This window comes from Rhinatrema bivittatum, chromosome 8 (assembly GCF_901001135.1).
Source record: "Rhinatrema bivittatum chromosome 8, aRhiBiv1.1, whole genome shotgun sequence".
Lineage (NCBI taxonomy): Eukaryota > Metazoa > Chordata > Amphibia > Gymnophiona > Rhinatrematidae > Rhinatrema > Rhinatrema bivittatum.
In genome coordinates this window covers 7,258,855-7,278,083 of record NC_042622.1, presented here as the reverse complement: position 1 = coordinate 7,278,083, position 19,229 = coordinate 7,258,855, and the positions used below count along the sequence as shown (strand labels likewise).

Below are 19,229 nucleotides of genomic sequence, written 5' to 3'. Positions count from 1 at the left end.
AGATAGGAATGGAATATTCTCTGCCGATCCCACACATAAGGTTCCTCAGAAAAATAAGGAAACACCGTATTTGATCGTGAACCAAGCTCTCAGCCTCTACAATGTTAAGGCAGTTATTAAAAAAAAAAAAAAAAAAAGCATCAAAAAAGAGAAATCAGAAAGCCAAAACTAGAACTGAAAAAAAAAAAAGCTCATACGGCTGACGTAGTTAGTTTTGCCACATACTTCCTCAAACACTTGGGTGTTGCCTTGATGAATAATTCTCAACTTCTCTGGGTACATCAGGGCAAATTTAATACCCTTGGAAACCAGATCTGAGCAGACTCCTGAAAACGCTTTTCGTTGAAGAGAAACCTTAGCGGAAAAATCTTGAAATATGAGTACTGCTTTATTCTTGAATTTAATGCCCTTGTTTTTGCAATAAGACTGTAAAATTAGCATCTTATCAGCATAGTTCAGTAGTCGTGCGATTACCACTCGAGGCCGTGGTGTAGAGGATGCTTCCATCCTCCTGCCCAGCCGATGTGCTTTTTCAATCAGACCCCCGTGCGCATATTCGAGGTCTGGGATATTCGCTCTCAACCAATTTTCCAGACATCGTGGTAAGTCATGCTCAGCAATCACTTCTGAAAAGCTGACAAATCTCAAGTTGTTCCGTCGACTGCGATTCTCTAGGTCTTCCAGCTTGTCATCACGGGCTGCCACTTCTTTAACAAGGACTTCCAACTTGCGTTCCATAGCGCCAATGTCATCCTCCAAAAGGCCAACGCGACCTTCGGCTCGCTCAATACGAGTATCCATATCTCCCAACGCAGAGCGAACCTCCGCAATCTGCTCAGAGACCTGATGTAATCTCACATCCAGGGCACCAACTACTGCCTGCGAGATCTTTTCTTCCAGAGAGTCTTCCTGCGTCGGGGGCGAAGCTCCCAGAGAAGCGGCTATCTTAGATTCAGGGCCCCGAAGCTTCTCTCGGTCTTTTCGGATAATTCTGGATGCCATAGGGCAGAGATACACAAATCCCAGTTAGCTATCGCACTAGGAGGTAAGAGATGATATTTTCCCGGGTTGCAAAACAATCTTATCGGGGCAGCAGATGGTCTGCGAGGAGCGAGAGGGACGGAGCTCGATAAGAACGCAACCTATCGAACCCACCGCATCACGTGATCTCTACGGGAGCTCTTTGCATCGCATGCACATGTACAATTTCTCACCGATGGGTAAAAAAATCATACATGTGACACAATGCAAAAGACTGGGAGGCCCCCCTCTTGCTGCTGGACTGCTGCCTTCATCTCAGATTTGTTCAGTTCCTACTTAAGTTTTAGGTTGCTATGTGAGTAGGAATGTGTCTAATTAGCGTCCTTTAAATGTATTAGTGAATTCACTATATATCTGGTAGTGGCCTACAAGGGACTGATCAAACTCTCAATAAGGTGTGGGGAATTCCTGACGTGAAGTTAAAAGGCTGATTTTTTTTTTTTTTTTTAGTGTGAAAATGGCACCTGCCTATAAATTAAAGGATGAGCTAGGGGTGGGTGGGAGGGTTGGGAAATACAAACACTAACTTCTGCTTATTAGCTGCCTTGCTGACTATTAAAAGCACAAACACACTAATTAATATACCCCCCAATAGTTTACTTTTCCCCAATACTTTTAAAAAAATTTCCCAAGCAAAACTTATTGATTCCTCTCAGCCACCAGCAAGGTGATCCTCTCCTCTCAGTGCTCCCTCTGGATTGTAGCTAGTACTCCCCTCATCTCACTGTGTCCTCACTTTTCTCATTAAGGACCAGTGGAATGACTTCAAACATAGAAACCGAAAAAGCCATTACTGACAGTTCACTTCAAAAACAGAAATTATGAGGTCATAGACTTTTCAACAAGCAGACTATCTGGCATAAACAACCAAGGCTGCAGAAGTGGTTTACAAAAGTTCACACACAAAAATACATACATTAGCAATAAATCCAGCTTGTGACCTGTTCATTCACACAGCTGGCAAATTCAGAATTTTACTAGAGTTTCCAAACACATCTGAAAAGCTTTTATGTGGTGTTTCTATCTACCCAGAAACAATGCAACTTTTGTTAAAATGGACCAAACAGGGCTGCTCTTAGGAGAATGCAGGGCCCTAGAACCTTGATATGCATGGTTCAATCCCCAAGAATACAGGAAGTTATAGTGTTAGGGTGGGCTTCCATGGGGGAGCAGCAACCTTATTTGCACCCCCTAAATAAAAGCCTGAGACCAACCATGGCAGTGGAATTTGTGTTACTGAAATTCACCAGAACTCAATCAGTGGCTGTTGCAAAATATGCAAAGCTTCATCAAAAAACACATCAACTCCCGTCCTTCCCTATGCTGTGTTAAAATCAAAAGTGAAAAGTTAAAATTATTCAGATGCATGCATTCTGTAAAATTTTCAATTATTTTGTTAGGATTAACATCTCTTTAAACAAAACAAAGTTGGCATTTCTACTTGATGGCTTATTAGCAGGTCTGTTACATCCTCCCAGGACCCAACAGGCTAGAATTAGCAGGTAAAATTTGGATACATTTTTCATTGATCAGCCTTCCCTGCTCCCAGAAGATTACCAAACACCTTCAAAGTCCTTCACATTGAGAGAATGAAGTTCAGTCCCACATTTCTGCAATCACAGGCTTCACCGTCTTTAGGGAAGAGTTAAAAACCGGTTTAACATTTAACGGTCTCCTCATTACTTATTATTGTGTGCAATGATGGACGAAATGTTCTCCTCTTTTGTTTATGAGCTATTCTAGGCAGACTACGTTAATTAATAAATCAGGAAAAAAGCACAGAAGTAACCACCTGAAATGACTGACAACTTTCAGATAAATGTAATAAGGAACAGGCCAAACCAGTCCTTGTTTTACTCTATTGATGCTGGGACAGCAGGTTTGCTTACAGTAAACAGGATTCTCAGTAGAGAACAGGATGAATTAGTCACATCACCCTCTGTATGTCTAACACTGAAACGTTCCCTTCTTTTTTTGCACTATTTTGGATATCCGGGGACGCTCAGTATCTCTTCAGATAGAGCAGCTTTTCCACCATCAACTCAACAGCCCTTTTCTTCAACCGTGACCTGCATGGAATGGCAGCGGCCAGGTCAAGGGCACAGCCCTGCTGAATGATTTCTAGGACCTATTTGTCCTTTGTAATCTGGGTACACTCCTCGTAAAAATGTGCTAAGTGACGGTTTACTGGAGGAAGCATTGGACACCTCCAAGCCCTCTCTTGTTTTGGTGGGCCCTGCCTCAGCTTCCCTTAAAGGGCAGTTTCTCCTGGGGCTTCCCTCCTTGTGAGTTTGTCGTCCCAGTGGGTCTATATTACCTAAGCTTCCTGGGACGCAGTTAAAGGTTCTTACAGCTCCTCTGCCTCGGTTTTCTTGCAGTTTTTCCAGTTCCTCTCTAAACAGTCCATCCCTACTCAGGCAGGTCTTGGACGCCAAATCTGCAGACTAGTGCCTCAATCACAGTAACCTTTTTGCTGCTACCTAATTGACTGAGGTCCTAATCAAGTCATTCAGGGTATCTGCCAAAAAGGCAGCCCCTGATTCGACCTTGCTGGCCTCTGAATGTGCCTTATTTATTTATTTACGATTTTTATATACCGATGTTCATTTCAAAAAGAGATATCACGTCGGTTTACAATAAGGTACAATAGGTAATTCACTATCCCCTAAAAGGGCTTACAATCTAAAATTTTTGTACCTGAGGCTAAGAGATTACAAAAATAAAATCATCAAAATCAAAGTTCTTAACAATTAAGCAAAAGGTATAACAAGGAGCATATTAAACAAATAACACCTTAGCATCTACACCTTCCAATGTCTCTCACCACTGCTGTAGCCATCTTACCAATGACCCCCGACATAACCCCTGGAGAAGCTTGCTATTTCAAAAGACCTTTTTAAGAGCGATTCTCTCTTTTGGTCCTGCATAACCCTGAAGGACCAGCCACCTTCCAATGGAATGGTGGGGTCATCTTCGCTACTGCTATTACCAGAGCATCAATTTTTGGGACTTTGAATAAATTGCTGAACTTTCCCTTGCTGAGGTGAACATAGCTTATCAATTGTGTACCTAGCCCTCGAGGCCATATTTCCATTCTAGCTGAATGGAAAGGAAAAGCACTGACCGGCGTCTTTACATCCAAGAGGATCAGCTCTCACCTTCCTTTATCCTTTCTTTTGGTCTTCCATTTAAAATAAGGGCTCCTAACACTTTTTCCTGAATAAGCTCACTGCAACATCCTTGCCCTCTTCTGAGTCCTCCCTGAGGACCTCCCTGACCTTCAATGCTCAGGCTCTGGTGACTATGTTGAGGAATTCTCTCAGTGAACCTTCTGGGGACAGCGCATCATGCTTTCCTAGCCAGAGCCTTTTTGCTCCCACCTCCCATTTCTCAGGAATGCCTGGAGGTAATCTGGGGCCTTTATATTCACTTCCTGCCTTAGCTTTCATTTCTCGGTAAGCTTTATGCATCAGAAGGATAATTCCATCTCACCACAAGCGCCTGCTTTTCCCAATTCCTTGGGGCCTAATACTGCCTGACTCGGGCCTGCCTCTTGCTCGGCCCCTCGGTTGTCCTACTGTACAGGTGTCAACTCCTTCCTTCTCTAGCACTTGGCTCTGAAAACCTGTTCTCCCTCGAATGCCCCCTGCTATACCTGTTTCTCCATCGGAGGGTCCAGTGTATCACATTTCACACAGAAAGAGCCCTCTAAGGCACTCTGCTTTCTATTTTCTGCCTCTGTCCATCACGGATTTAGTAGTGGAAGGACTGGATCTGCTGTCGCTGCTCTACCTCAACATTTCCTTCATCCCTCTAATGAATCCTTAACCCAAAACCATGCAGTGCTTACTGAAGAGGATGCTGGGGACATACTTACACCTGAAACAGTCTTTAATGATAATGATTTTGAGCAACTAAAGGAAACCATGTGAACCTAGAAACTGACAAACTGAAGAGTAATAAATCACCGGGACCAGAGTTCTGAAACAACTCAAATATGAAATTGCAAACCTGTTACTAGTAATCTGCAAAACAGCTTCAATACCTGAAGACAGGAAGGTGATCAATGTAATGCTGATTTTCAAAAGGGCTGTGGGGTGATCTGGAAAGGTACAGATCAGTGAGCCTATCGCTGCCAGACAAAAGGTAGAAGCTATTTTTAAAAGCAAAATTTACTGTCCATATAGATAGACATGGCTTAGTGGAACAGAGTCAACATGGTATTAGCAAACAGAAGTACTGCCTTACAAATCTATTAGATTTTTTGAAGGTGTAAATAAATACATAGATAAAGATGATCTGCTTGATATAGTATATTTGGATTCTCAGAAGGCATTTGACAAAGTCCTCCATTAGAAACACCTCAGGAAATTAAAAAGTCATGGTGTAGAAGGCAGAGTCCTATTGTGAACTGGTAACTGGTTAAAAAAACAGGAAACACAGAGAAGGACTAAATGGTCAGTTTTCCAAATGGAGAAAGGCCATATCGAGTAAGAAAAGGGAAGTGATTATTCCCTTGTACAGGTCCTTGGTGAGGCCTCACCTGGAGTACTGTGTTCAGTTCTGGAGACTGTACCTCCGAAGGGACAGAGACAAGGTGGAGGCAGTCCAGAGAAGGGCGACCAAAAAGGTGGAAGGTCTTCATCAAATGACTTATGAGGAGAGATTGAAGAATCTAAATATGTACACCCTGGAGGAAAGGAGGAGCAGAGGTGATATGATTCAGACCTTCAGATACTTGAAAGGTTTTAATGATCCAAAGACAACGACAAACCTTTTCCGTACGAAAAAAAATCAACAGAACCAGGGGTCACAATTTGAAGCTCCAGGGAAGAAGACTCAGAACTAATGTCAGGAAGTATTTCTTCACAGAGAGGGTGGTAGATGCCTGGAACGCCCTTCCGGAGGAAGTAGTGAAGACCAGAACTGTGAAGGACTTCAAAGGGGCATGGGATAAACACTGTGGATCCATAAAGTCTAGAAGATGTGAATGAAGAGTGGGTGGCTCGCGGGAATGACGGCTACTACCTGGAGAAAATACCCTTACTCAATAAACATACACATGGTTAATGCGACTCCAACATTGCTCTAAGCTTCAACGGCAAGAGGAAATGTGGAAAAAAGGATTTGCATTCACAAAATAAGTGGAGAGTAGCTTGCTTGTTACAGCAGTTACTACCCCAAACCAAATAAGCCTGATACTTCACTTTCAATGCATATCCAGCATAGCTCTCTGCTTCAACGGCAGGGGGAATGAAGAAAAGTTGATCTATATACAGACAACAACCAACAAGGACTGAATTACATAGTCTGGGTAAACAAATAAGCATGGGTGTAGCTTGCTTATTGCGGTGGTTACTATTCCTAACTAATTAAGCTAGATATTTCACTTAGATGCAGTTCCAACACTACTCTCTACATTAATGGTGGGGGTGGAAGGGAAATAGAACCAAAAGGTTACTAAGAGCCAAGAGAAACATAAGTATGAGAAAAATAAAAAGTGCGAAGCTTGCTGGGCAGAAGAAGACCAAACTGTATGGGCCGTTTGGTCTTCTTCTGCCATCATTTCTATGTTTCTATGTAAGTAGAGTAGCACAGGGATCTGTATCGAGACCTGGGCTGTTTAACATATTCATTAATGATTTCTTATATGCCACCTATGCCAATGGCTCTAGGTAGCTTACAGAATTACAGACAATAAAATAAATGCAAAACATAAGAGACAATTGAAACAGAGTGACTATCACTCAAACTCTAATATAAATAAAATTAATACTGGGACCTTCTCAAAATAGCAATCGTAAACCAATTGGAAAAGATGGGTTTCAGTGCAAGTTTGAAAGTTCTGGTACAATATTTTAGGCACAATTCCCATGGCAGAAGGTTCTACATAGTGCTGCCACCGAAAATGCACTTTCACAAGCTTCACATAAACGTGCAAGCCGAACCAAAGGAACATCAAGCAGGTTGCGGTGAGAAGATCTCAGGGCCCGCGATGGAATATAGATCTTCAAACAATTTGCCCAAGGAAATGAGTCAAGCACCAAAGGTTCATGCACAAGCATAGAGATTTTATCAGATACATGTGGCTCTACGGGCAACCAGTGAAGATTTGCCAACAAGGGAGAGCTATGATCCCTCATGTGTGTACCAGAGATCACACATGAGGGCAGCCGCATGCTGAAGGAGTTGCAGTGCGTGCAAAGAATAAGCTGCAAAGCCAAAATATAGCATGTTGCATTAATCCAATAACGACATTATAGCACGCAGAACTGAATGAAAGTGGGAGCTGGAAAAGGGAACACATGAGTGAGGTGATCAAAATTATTCAAAGCTGTTAAAACAGTGGATTGTAAGGAACAGCAGAAAGGCCTTGTGAGACGAGGAGACTGGGCTTCTGAATTGCAGATGAAATTTAATGAGGAAAAGTGCAAAGCGATGTACATTGGGTAAAATAATCCCAAGTACAGGTTCACAATGCTGGATTCCATATTAGGACTCAACACACTGGAAAAGGAACTTGCTGTCCTTGTGGACCAGTGGTTCCCAACCTTTTTGTGTAATGGCACATCATCATCACCATCTTTTCTCTTACCTCTTCCTCCACCCACCCAGCACCCCTCACCTTCATCACCACCTTTTCCATCACCCACCCTGGCATCACCACCTTTCCCTTGCCTCTCCCCCCTCACCCTATGGCACATTCGTCTGTCCCTCCCCCCACACCTTTTGACATATTAGATGTTTCTTGTCCCCCCCAGTCTCTTAGAGCTGGTAGAAGTCTGAAGAGCTGCTGCTTCCTCCTCTGCCAGTTTGTCTCTGCAATTGGAACTGCACAAGGCCAGCAGGACTTGCAAGACTACAGGGCCCATGCAGTTTCAACGGCAGAGAAGAGCCATCCACACCCCCTGCAGGCCAGGAGAGAAAGAAAATGAAGACTGCCAGTGCCTCAAATGTTCTTATCAGGCTCTTCTCATGGCACACAGTTGGGAAACACTGTTGTAGACAATGCATTGAAATTCCAGCACAGCCTGTGGCAGCAGTCAAAAAAGCAAACAATGTTAGGAATGATCCAAAAAGAAAAGGACAATATAATAGAAAATATCCTATTGTCTCTGTACTGATCTATGGTGCATCCACATCTTGAGTATTATGTGCGCAGTTCTGGTGAAACTAGAAAAGATAGAGGGGATGGAACGGCTGGCTCTCCACACAGGTTAGGGGTCTTCAGCTTGGAAAAGAGGTGGCTAAGGGAACATGAGAGAAGTTGATAAAATCAGCAATGGGGTGGAACAGGAAAATAAGAGAGAGTTCACCAGTCTCTAGCCTTTTGGGGAATTTTGTGAGCGCGTCACTGGTCTGAATAGGAACACTTCAGACTGCTAAATCTTCTTGATTTAATGTCCCCCACCCATGCAGGATTTCTGAAACATTAGCTAATACTGGGGTTATTTTTTCCTTTATATGCATAAGAAAATAAACGTAAAAATTGGACAAAGAATTGTGCTGACAGTGGGTGAATGACTGAGTAGTCTGGTATGAGTCTTTAGATGTTTATACACTAGCTTGCTGACACCCCATCAATTATAATATTTCAGGTTCCATTTAAACTGCGATTTGCAAATAAGTGCTAGGAGGACGTTTTTGTCTGCTCTTTTTTTTGAGGTTATGGACCTTTCCTCCAGGAATTTGTCCAAACCTTTTAAAACCTCGCTATGCTAATCACCTTGACCATATTTCCACTGGCAATAGATTGCACAGATTAACTGTGAGGTGAAGGAACAAGCATTTGCTGGGATTTGTTTTAAGCTGCTGGTGCTTAGTTTCATGTAGCGTGCCCTTGTTTTAGTATTATTTGAAAGGGGTAAATAATTGGTCACTAATAGACACACACACCAACATGCTGTAACCCTTGCATGGGATTAACAGAAACATTAAATGCTGTGGGCCCCATTATTTTGAAAAAGGCAGATTCGTTAAACGTGTTACCCTCACTGATGTTAATGTAGTTTATCATGCTTTAGTGAATATACCTCTCAGTATTTTCCTAGGAAGTCCACACACGGAGCAGCAGTTACAATGACTTTTTTAACAGTCTGGGGTACTGATGCTTCTACAGCCAAGTCCATAAGCAAAGCATCTCAAGCAGCACTGTCTGAATATTCAAGAAGGCTCCTCATCACCCAGTAAAAGAGAAACATGGCATAAGCTTCAAGGTGTGGCAGATACTACCACAAGAAGCTTGCTGGGCAAATCACCTGAACGATTTTGGTCTTTATCCGCTATCAATAACTATGTTACTATTTATTTATTTAAAATATGTATATGCCACCACATAACTACAGCTCTGAACAGCTCACAAATAAAAACATTCACAAAAATTTCATTCAGTACAACCAAATATCAGTACAGAAAAAAAAATGACACAGAATTAGTTCTCAGTGCTTCAATACCCTTCTCAGACATTCAAAGAAGCTCAGAGAAGGTCAACTGAAAGACTTAACATTTCGTGAACAGCTTCAAGCCCAATGTTTGCCATAAAGCCTCCAGCAATGAATTCCACAGTTAAGGGCAGCCACCAATAACGACCTCTCTCGAGTACCAGAGAGACGAGCATGACGCACAGATGGTATAGCCAGGAGTCCTCTCAGAGACGAGCTCAGATACAAAGTATAGAATTCATCCATGGCAAAAACCTCAGAATTTACCATCTTATGGACCACACAAGCAATTTTATATTGCACCATTGCAGCGGCTGGCAGCCAGTGCAGCTCTTAGTGTTGGTGAAATATATTCTCTTTTGTTGAGACCAATTATCGCTCAAGCCGAGCGTGGAAGGCATAGGCTGGTAAACCAACATACAGTACGTAACACCATAGCTTGGACTACTGAATGAAAATCAAGGGCATTAAGTGGATGTTTCAAGGGTCTTAGTAAACAGTTTAAAGTAACCAGTTTTGATCACAGCCAAGGTTTGGAAAGCCAGACTCCCAAGTTTTTAATCTTTGTGATAACAAACATGAAAAAAGAAGGGATTTTTTTTCACTAGTGGTAGTTCTGGTCCTACTAGCTCTCTGCATAAACAATGTTTAAGTTTTATTTACATTTAAGGCTAAACCATTATGCCCTAGCCATTGTTTAAGAACTGAAAGACTTAAGGAAAGAAACCCCATGGTGATGGACTGAATGTCATCAGTGTACAGATAGTAACCCCCAGAGAGTCCGGCCAGAAGCTTACGACATGGGGCCAGTGAGCCCTGGGGGACCCTGTTTATTATTATTAAACCCTATTAGGACAGGATCTGTTAAATAGGAACGAGACCATATTATGCCCCATTTATGATCAGTCTTCAGTGATGACTGTGTGGCTAAATCCACAGGTGAGGGCCAAATAAAGGCATGGAAAAATCACACACGAGCTTCAGAAACTTGATGATTTCTCATAGCAGAGCATGCGCAGAGGATGCTGGCCCTCCATTATGGCGAGGCCCATTTATTTGCTACTAAAGTATGAAAAATCAATACAGATAGGCAAACTGATGTCCTAGCTATGTAACAGTAACACAGCATCAGATGACCACACAAGGTCCCATATTTAATCCAACAAGCAGTCTCATCTCATACCTTACCCCCTACACAGCTATCAAAATTAGTGAGGCTGTTGCCTAAACATCCAGCCACCTACATCCCCACTGCCATGCTGGATGATACACAGCTACAACCAACCTGCCAGCATTGACCAAGCTTGTTTCTGGGCATTGTAGCATTACATTTTTATATAAAATATACATTGCTTTCACAGCTTTAAGTCTTCATAGCAGACAGGCTGTTAAGACACTGGCACTCCACAGTTTACGCTGTTTGTATTTTGGTACCTATGATTTTAGACCTGGGTGCATTGCTTCAAAGCAGTAATACTGAACAAAACCTCTTTTAGGTTAAGTTGGAGTTAGCATTAAGGTTCAGTGGCTGTACAGGTATTTGGATTTGATTCCCAAGCTCTACTTCTGTTTCCTGGCCCAGCTGTAAAGCAGAAGGTGGAATATAAATCAAAACATCAGCAGCAGCTCTAAAGGATAAAACCGACCATGTTCTCAAGAGTAAGGAAGAAGGGGAAGCCATTTGTTCCATCAGGCCTGCAGTCTCCTATGAATCAATTCAGGGCAATAGCACACGGTATAGTTAGTAAGGACACCATTCTGTGTGCAAACGTTTTCAAGAAAGAACAGAGAAAAACAACCAAGATGATCAGAGACATGAAATAACTTCCATATGAGAAGAGACTCAAGTTGAAAAAGGCTACCCTGGTCATGTAGCATGAATTAGACACATTTACATGGTACATGCCTGACATGGTAATGGTAAAGCATGCACCTGCTTCATTATGAAATGCAACTAAAACCTTGGAAAAGTAATTGAGTGAATATATGACACACAATATAAAATGAGGAAAGGAGTGGAGTTAGTAAACAGGAAACTTATTCACAGTGTCTCCTAATACAAGACCTAGGGGGGCACCTGATAGAAGGATACAGCAGCAGCTTTACTGTTTCCCCCCAGTGAAAAGTTATCAAGTAGCACTCGTCACAGGATGCTGGGGGGGGGGGGGGGGGGGAAAATAGTATAACTGGTTTCAGAAGGGACTACACACACACATATGGAAGATCAAGCAATCACAGACTAATCAATATGGCAGTGAGGGGTGTCGCCCCAAGTTCACCACATCGCTTCATTATGATTACTCTGACAGTGGATGGAGAACTCCACGTCTGGTTTCTTATACACTATCTCTAAGCTGCTGTTGGAGATACGACAAGAGGGGCAAGCTAGGTAAAAGGATCTGCGGTTTGACCCAGTTGGGAAATTCTACAGAGAAAAGGAAACCTGGAATATGAAAAAGGCCAAATAGGAGCATTGTGCTTGTTTATTCTCTAAACGCCGCAAGGTACATGATAAAAAGATGACGTACAAAGTGCCAAAGCAATGCTCATGTGATCTGCCCAATAATCACATTACACCCATGTTTAATCTCAGGGCGAGTTCTACGCATTATCAGAATGAAAGATCCATTTCTGCTGGGCCAAAAAAAAACAGACTTTCAGAAAAATTAGACACCCCCCGTTATGCAGTAATTGTTTGTAACTTCAAGTGTCAGGCATAACTGTGGCAGAACCATTAGTATAATTAAATGGTGTCAAGAATAATGTTTCCAGATAAATTAATAGAATTTAAATAAAAGGTGTTAGTCCATTACCAAACTATTTTGCTCTAGCTGTGCTGGTTTACAGGCCACAGTTACACTTTCTACTTCTCAGCTGGGAGTTCCTAGTCCAGTTTTCATACAAGCCAAACTCTCACAAACACAGACACAAGTATCACAATGGAAACCTAACACCACCGTCCAAAAGCCTCCCATAAAGCCCAGGTCATCAGGACCCTAATTAGAACAGGCTCCAATGGGGCTACCAGATCTTTCAAAGAGAAAAATCATAAGAATTTATTTATTTATAATTTTTATATACCGGTGTTCCTGTATAGAATACATATCGCACCGGTTTACAGAGAACTGAACTGTCACCTCATTGAAACAGTATTTATTTGCTTAGATTTGCTAAGGATTTATTAAATTTGCTTAGATTTGCTAAGGCAGCAGGACAGGACGGAGAACTTAATGCCACTGTTGAGCTGGTGATGAGGAATCCCTAGTGCTGGAAAGAAGATCCACGGTATTGCTGCAGGAAGGGAATATTGGCAGGCTAGATGAACAGAGAAGTCTTTTTCTGCCAAACCAAAGTGGTGGACTGTTCAGCTTATCAAAACTCAATCTGATCTTTACTACTTTATAATCTATTGTTTAGTGGAAAGAGCTTCCACTTGAAGGCACGGCCTCCTTTAGAAAAGCAATACCAATATAGTAAAATAAACATTAACCCTTCCAAGTCTAGGCATGCCAAGCAGCTATCACTTTCAGGATCCAAGGTCACAGTGGGATGGGACCTCATAGTAAAATAAACCACATCTTTTATTTAGAGCTGAATATTTGTAAAACCACACTGAAAGCAATAAAAAGCATAAGCTACACTTCCTGGACAGTTTTGTGCATTGTAATCCACCCTAAACACAAGCCTTCATGTGTGCTATGTTTTGGTGAGACATTGTTTCAAATTTTAGTCTTTGAACAAGAAGTGTTAAGCTGCTACTGTTCTCTGTTTGTCTGTTGCCATTCTAATAGGGAATTTCTTATTCGAAAAGGCAGGTAATGCCTGGACCTTATCATCAATGCTGACCCGCCAGCACACTAAGGACACAATTTTCCAGTGTCCCTGCTTATGAGTCAAAGATGGATCTCTTTCACTTTGCTTCCAGGGAAAGGACCAGGCCCCTTCGGGCTCCCGGAAAATGCAAGCTTACTGGGCGCCTCACTAGAATATATTGAGAAAAAGACATAAAAGTTCCGAGGATCTACGCGGTTACCTCTCAGCAACCGGGTGCCACCAAAAATACCTCCTCAGACGCGCAAAGCTGCAGGATGAGGGCGATTCTCAGCGCTGCCCTCAGGCTCCGCGCGCGTGCAGCGCGGGATTTGCTGACTCTCATCCCGGGGGATGCGGCTCCCGCACCGTCGCTCACCGCCCCACCTGCCACGCATTCCCAAGGCAGACATCGGCCCTGCCCGCGGCAACTTTCTCCCTAATACCCGAAGAGGAAGCGGGGGGGGGGGGCAGGAAAGAATCGGGCGCTCGGTGGGGAAAGGCGGGAGGGGGAGATCCTGCAGCCCCTCCCACCCCGGGGGATAATGCGGAGGAAGCGCAAACAGCGCCAAGGCCGCAGCCCACGCGCACCGGCGGGGGGAGGGGGGGGGACAGGGCAGACCCGCTCACTCACCGCCGCTGGCCGGGCTCCGCGGCCGTCCCCGTGCTTCCTGCGCCGCCCGCCTCACACCCGGTAAAAGTCGGCGTCTCGCGGCCCCTCAGCTGTCGGCCGGAAAGGGAGAAGCGCATGCGTGGCGAAGCCGGCCAGGACAGCCAAAGGCGCCTGCGCCGACAAGGCCGGTGCGTCCTCTCTTCCCTCGCGCTGATGACGTGAGAAGGGGGGAGAGCGCTGACTTCCTGAGGGGGAATGGGTGTGACTCAGCTGCCTGCTAAGAAACAGCTACAGAGAAAGCTTTACCAGTTCCCTGGTGGTCTAGTGGTTAGGATTCGGCGCTCTCACCGCCGCGGCCCGGGTTCGATTCCCGGTCAGGGAAATATACCTTTTTTTTTTTTTTTTTTTTAAACGAAAATGGAAATTTCTTGATTTTGTCTTTTAACGCTAAATTAAAAAATGAGTCATCCACTAAACAATTTTGAAAGTCGATTATGCTGTTGGAGAATGTTTTTTCGCTTTGTAATTGGCTAATTGAAATGGGAAGGATTTGAGACAGGAGGTATCCGGTGCGCCAAGTATGGGCCCTAAAATATTCAATTATGAAGTGCCTAAATAAAAATCCGAACAAATTCATTAAAGAAAAGAAATCTAAAAAAGATGTCTTTCCCTGACCGGGAATCGAACCCGGGCCGCGGCGGTGAGAGCGCCGAATCCTAACCACTAGACCACCAGGGAACTCTGCAACCACCGCTCTCTTTTGCCCTCTTCACAGAAATAACATGTATACAGTTGGCTGTTTTATATAATAATAATATAATGACCACTTTCAAATTAATGAAAGCCACATAGCTCTCAGTAAGAGCATGATTGACTGTACTGGAGGATGTTTAGCTCAGCTGGCTTGATTTTGTTTCGTCCAATTGCATTTTCACCCTCTACATTGCAGGACAATAGTCCTTGCCTGTCTTTACAAACCTCTTCACAGCAATGGGCATTTACTCAATTCTCCTCCTCCATCCACTGCTTTTGTTTAAATTCTTTTTTATTAATACTTGAAAGTTAACAAAGGTAATTAACCAGTACACAATGTTTTGTATTACATACTCATGCAGTGCTATCACACAGATAACCAAGCGAACAATGATGCTAGTGCCATCTTGTATAGTTCCACAGAAGTCTATAGGTGTCCACCAGCAGTAGTTCTGTATTTGGTAGGTCACATTATTAAGAGAGTAACACACTTGTAAAAAAGAAATGGAGTCCTCTCCTGCACTTCCCCTCCCCCACCCAGCCCCTAAATTATGGGATCCTGAAAGAAAAACCAAGGAAGACCCTTACAAGTGCCACAGTTTCGCATTATTAAGCTTGTCACAGAAAACACAAAGGTAAAGCCAGAACTAATCAGTGGGAAAGTCGTTGAGAATCAAACTTCGAGCCACTGGGGACAGAGATTGAAGATATACTTCCTACCGCTTCGTAAGATTCAATTTTTTCTATATATTTATCTATAATACAAGTGTGATGAAGCAAATTACGAAATTGCATAATCGTTGGTACGTCTGGAGAAATCCATTTTTGCAACACCCTTTTTTGGCAAGTAAAATCTCTAGTCTATACTGCCACTGGACATATTTATTAGGAAAAGAAATACCCCTAGTAGCATCCCAAAGAAACACCTTAATACTGCAAGCGAAAGGATCCCACACATTTTAAGCAAATACTTGTCCACATATTTCCAAAACAAGCGGATACATGGGCAGGACCAAAATTGGTGCCCAAGTGTCCTGCGAAGGTCACCACATTTTAGGCATTGCCCACTCCCTTGGTTTCGCATCTTGCTAGCTTGAGCAGAAGCTACATAGGATTTGTGCAAAACTTATTTAAACTGAATCTCCTGAAGAGGAATAGGTATGGATAGAGACAATGCTCGTGCAAAACATCCCTTATAATAAGCAGGAGCTAAATTGGTTCCCAAATATGTATTCCAACTATCCACAATAATATCCCAACAAAGAGGTTGATATTTATTCAGTAATTTATACCAAAAGGCAAATCTATGACGAGTGGAATCATCCATGTCCAAAAAATCTGATAGGATTTCCCAAGTATGATTGTGGGGTCCAGGAAGGTTAGGGACATAGTGACGTATTTGCAAATGGGCATAGAAATGCTGAGGTGGGAGACCATAAGTTTCTTGTAGAGTCTGAAAAGAGTGCACAACATTAAAGTCATCCACCACAAGAACTATACAGGGTAAGAAATCTTTGTTCCCCAAAATGGGTAAGAAATGAGTAACCTGTCTGGGAACTGCAGCCTCCAACATGCCCAGCACCAGGCCGCTAGAGTAGGCTGTATCAATATACGATGACGAAGATGAAAGGGGAGTATGTGAGGTGTTTTATACAAGATATATGGGAGCCACAAGGGATTAACGTGAAGATGTTCGACCACCAGGGGAGTATAATAGTGGGTATCCATAAGCCAGTTGGCTCCATGCCGTAGCTGACAGGCCACATTGTATATTTTAAAGTTTAGCTAAGCCCCAGCCCCCATATTTCTTAGGGTAGCGGAGTTTGGACAAGGCTATTCTTGGTTTTTTGCCTTTCCACAAGAACTGTCTCATCACCTGAGCATCCATTACCCGGCGCTCTCAATCTGTCCAATAGACTGGGAGTAACTGCCTCGCATATAAACCATCTTTTGGTAAAGTGCTATCCTCCCCACCACATTAAGGGGTAAGTCTTGCCAGAGCTGTACCTGGCTCTGTGGTTTAGAGACTGCGTCAAGGCCGGGACATGAGGGATTAGAACTCCCAGGTATCTTATGAAGTGTGTGGCCTGGGGAATCAGAAAATCTGCTGAAATCAATGTATGTGATTCGGGCATGGTCAACAATACCTCAGATTTCCCCAGATTTAATTTCAAGCCCTCTGCTTGCTCATAACGAGAGAATTCCTGCATTAGAGCTTCCCAGGGAACTTAGATGGACAAGGAGAGCATCGGCAAAGGCCACTAACTTGTACGGTGCTGGCACACCTGGCCACAGGGAGATTCCCTGAATGCGGCTCTTACTCCGAATATAGTTTAACAAGGGCTCCAATGTGAGAATAAAAATCAGTGGGGATAATGGGCAACCCTGACAGGTCTCCCGATAAAGTCAGCACTGAGACTTTAGGGCTATGATATAGTTGCATGTAGTGCTTGGCGATAATAACCAGTGATGCCCAAGGAATCGATCATTGCAAACATGAAAGAGCAGAGCGGCGTTCTGATGGAGGACGCTGCCGACGTTACGAAAATGTTGAAACAAAGGATGGAAAGCAGTTGGCTGCAGTAAGAACAATAACTGTTCCGGGAATTGAACATCATGAAAATGTTGTAATAAAGGACGGAAAAGTAGTTGGTAGCTGCAACAAGGAGAATAAGAATTGGTCCTGGAATTGAAGATAGAATTTGTTATGCTCCGTGATCTATGGAAGTGAGAAGTGTTACAATTGATTTCTCAGATATTAAAGAAAGGTGAAATTCTCAAGCAGAATTTAATATGGATAGCTCCCAGTTAAATAAGTGGTGATCTGTTTAGATGATAAGTTTTGAATCCCCTGATGAAACCGTGGGGGAAACAGGAGTCTCTTGTCGGGAAGAGAAGAACGATAAGAGGAATCATTTGGAAGAAGAAAGAATAATATAAGGATTCTACCACTAGGAATGTGGGAGAATTGTGTGTAGAGAATAATTTGGTATTTATGGGAGTGTTTTTTCACATTTTTGATAAATGTTTAAAATAAATTATGGTTGAGACAAATTGTAGAAAAATGCATATTGTATTGTACTGTATGTATTGTATAAGTGTGAAGTGTGAGTGAATTTATATCAAATATGTATATGATTTACATTGTATTGTGGTGAATATACAAGAAAGCTTTTAAACAAATTGTTTGATATAAAGTTTGATACAAATAAATCTTATTAATATTCATATGTAGAGGTATGTGATATATGTTATTCATGAATGAGTATACCTTGTTACGACTGTCGCTGCCCGACGTCTCCACTCCGCCCTCCTTACCTCTTTGGCAACTCCTCCTGCGGTTGACGGACATTTGGCTGCCGCGGCGTCTACCTGCCGTCCTCTCCGGCGTCCCCGGACCGGCTTGGGCGCTGCCTCCCGCCATGCTGTTCAGCTGCCTTAGGGCGCGCGCGCGCTGCGCAGCCCTGCTTCAAATACCTTCAGTGGCGTGAACCTCAGGGGCGTCCCCCTGTGATGACGTCAAGCATCCAGGATACAAAAGGCCTACGCGATTGCTAGCTTATGAGTTAGCAAAGGTTTCCTAACAGATGGGATTCTCTCTCCATACTCGCAACTCTGCCTCCTTCGGACCTACTCTATTTGGGGTACCTGCTCCTCGGGGGCCTCTCTCTCTTTCTTATCTTTCAGGTCGCAGTCTGGAACCGGTACTCGCTCCTCGAGGGCCCATGTTCCTGGACTCGCTACTTGGACTCCACTTCTGCCAGGAAGACACCGCTGCCTATAACATCTGTGAGTTACCATCTCTATCTCTCAGAGCTATTCCCTGGAACCAGGTACTTGCTCCTCGAGGGCCTGCCTTTACTCCAGCTCCTGTGCTCCTCACTGAGAGACCGCTGTGTGAGTACATTACTAACGAGGCTCTATTCCTGAACTCTGCATATCCTGCTACTACTACTACTACTACCGGGAGAGATGGAGAGCACCCACCTGTGAGTTATGACCACAAGGGCACACATCAGAGATGGCAGAGAGTGCAATCTGGAGGAAAACGGCTAAGAAGGAACTCTGGAGGCTCCGCCTCTTGGAGGGACACCATCAGTTGAGCTCAGCCATGGCTAGACCCAGCCACACTGGAGTCTTGGAAATTTCTGGCAGTTCGCTGACAGTCAGGGTACTCCTTTGTTTGGCAGCTGACAGGGCTGATTGCAAGTTTCTACAAAGGAGAGATTTAATGAGTGTGGTATTTTCTACATGTTTATAGGTTGATATGTAAAATGGGATGGGTTAAGAGTGCCTAGGGGCGATTGGAGTGGTCATTCCTGGAGAAAGAGATGAGTGTCTAGGGGGAGGGGAAGACTGAAAAACGGGAAAGCTGTGTGGGATTCATATTAGATCGAGATAGGCAACCTCAGCGAGGCCAAGAGATTTTGGATTTTATTGTCTGGGTCTTGAGGGGGAGAAGATTGATAGAGGATTACATATTATGAACGATGGGGAACTTAAAAATACTTTTGTGGAACGTCAAAGGCTTAAACACACACATAAAGAGGAAAAAGTTGTATAAGGATGCC

General features: G+C 43.4%; 1 protein-coding gene and 2 non-coding genes across 4 annotated transcripts in view; 1 reads left to right on the top strand and 2 right to left on the bottom strand.

The window, feature by feature from the left end:
* The window catches only part of DNAJC5 (DnaJ heat shock protein family (Hsp40) member C5), a 113,392-nt gene extending 99,284 nt beyond the window's left edge, over positions 1-14,108 (bottom strand). For both annotated transcript variants that reach the window (XM_029611070.1, XM_029611071.1), the window contains exon 1: positions 13,927-14,108. The gene's annotated coding sequence lies outside the window, so the exon portion shown is untranslated. The remainder of the gene's footprint in view (positions 1-13,926) is intronic.
* A 107-nt stretch (positions 14,109-14,215) lies between these two features.
* Positions 14,216-14,287, top strand: TRNAE-CUC. Its single transcript has one exon. It is a non-coding gene; the product is annotated as a tRNA-Glu (tRNA).
* A 284-nt stretch (positions 14,288-14,571) lies between these two features.
* TRNAE-CUC lies at positions 14,572-14,643 on the bottom strand. The gene has a single exon. It is a non-coding gene; the product is annotated as a tRNA-Glu (tRNA).
* Between the last annotated feature and the right edge of the window lie 4,586 nt (positions 14,644-19,229).